We start from the raw sequence: 1,857 nt of genomic DNA on the forward strand, positions 1-1,857 counted from the left end.
AAAAAAAAAGAACATTTGTGATTCCTGGGAGGACAACGTATATCAATATTAACAGAAGTTTGGAAGAAGCTGATTCCAACCTTCATGGATGGACCTTCAAGATATCAGTGGAGGAAGTAACTGCAGATGTGATGGAAACAGCAAATGAATTAGAATTAGAAGCGGAAGGCCAGGTGCGGTGGCTCACGCCTGTAATCCCAGCACTTTGGGAGGCCGAGCCAGATGGATCACGACGTCAGGAGATCGAGACCATCCTGGTTAACACAGTGAAACCCCGTCTCTACTACAAATATAAAAAATTAGCCGGGCGTGGTGGTGGGCGCCTGTGGTCCCAGCTACTCTGGAGGCTGAGGCAGGAGAATGGAGTGAACCCGGGAGGTGGAGCTTGCAGTGAGCCGAGATCGCAACCACTGCACTCCAGCCCGGGCGACAGAGCCAGACTCCATCTCAGGAAAAAAAAAAAGAAAAGAAAAGAATTAGAAGTGGAGCCTGGCCAGGTGCAGTGGCTCACACCTGTAATCCCAGCACTTTGGGGGGCCAAGGCAAGAGCATCACTTGAGGCCAGGAGTTCAAGACCAGCCTGGGCCAGGTAGCAAGACTCAATTAATTACTAAAGATTGTGAAATCCAAACCTGCATCTCTTAGTTTTTAAAAATAGGAAAATTAATTATTGACATTGAGGGATATGGGGCTTCTTACTGAGATTAAGTGGGATAACCGTAATTGTCATTTGTTTAGCTATTCTTCTTCAAGCACTGTACACACCTATGTAAAGGAAATACCAACACCATGCCTGACAAACATAATAAAATAAAGATGCAGAAGTAACTTGCCTAACATCTCTCTGCTAAAAGCATTCAAACCCAGGTCCATATAATTATAAAGGTTATGTTCTTCCCGCTGCTTCCTTAAAAGATTTACTGGAGGACTACCCTAAGCAAAGCACTTGCCCTAAGCAGACTAAATTAATTATTCAACTCTCTCAACAGTACTTTAGTATTGGTATTGTCCCTGTTGTACAAATAAAGAAGTTGAGGCTGGGCGGGGCGCAGCGGCTCACGCCTGTAATCCCAGCACTTTGGGAGGCCGAGGCGGACGGATCACGAGGTCACAGACCGAGACTATCCTGGCCAACATGGTGAAACCCCATCTCTACTAAAAATACAAAAAACAAAAACAAACAAAAAACAGCTGGGCATGGTTGCGCGCGCCTGTAGTCCCAGCTACTGGAGAGGCTGAGGCAGGAGAATCGCTTGAATCCGGGAAGCGGAGGTTGTAGTGAACCGAGATTGTGCCACGGCACTCCAACCTGGCGACACAGCGAGACAGTGTCTCAGAAAAAAAAAAAAAAAGTTGAGGTTCAAAGAGGTTAGGTAACTTGTCCAAGGTCATACAGCCGTAGAATAAGAGAAAACAGTTATGTCTCAAAGCTGCATTATTTGTCCGTGGGGCAGGTATGTTTGAATTTCCATCCATCCATCTATCTGGGACTGGGGTCTCTCTATGCTGCTCAGACCGTTCTCGAACTCCTGGGCTCAGGCCATCCTCCTGGGATCTACCGGCGGGCAGGCACTACCTGCGCGCAGGGACTACCGGCGCGCGCTACCGTAGTGCGCAGCTCCCCACCTCTTTAAAAAATGGAGATTGCAATGCTTGCGCCAACTAGTAAGCTTTCACAGTTGGGAGCGAATATTCCACGTGAGAGGTTATAAATGACGTTGCACTAAGGGAGGGAAGGATCCTTAAAGCAAGTCAGGCCACAAAAGCGCGCCGAAACGCAACGGTGCGACTGCGCCAGCGCGCCTGCGTGCAAAGGCTAGCCGAAGCAGACAGCAGTGCGCATGCGTGCAGCTACTC

Source organism: Rhinopithecus roxellana, chromosome 4 (assembly GCF_007565055.1).
Source record: "Rhinopithecus roxellana isolate Shanxi Qingling chromosome 4, ASM756505v1, whole genome shotgun sequence".
NCBI classification, from domain to species: domain Eukaryota; kingdom Metazoa; phylum Chordata; class Mammalia; order Primates; family Cercopithecidae; genus Rhinopithecus; species Rhinopithecus roxellana.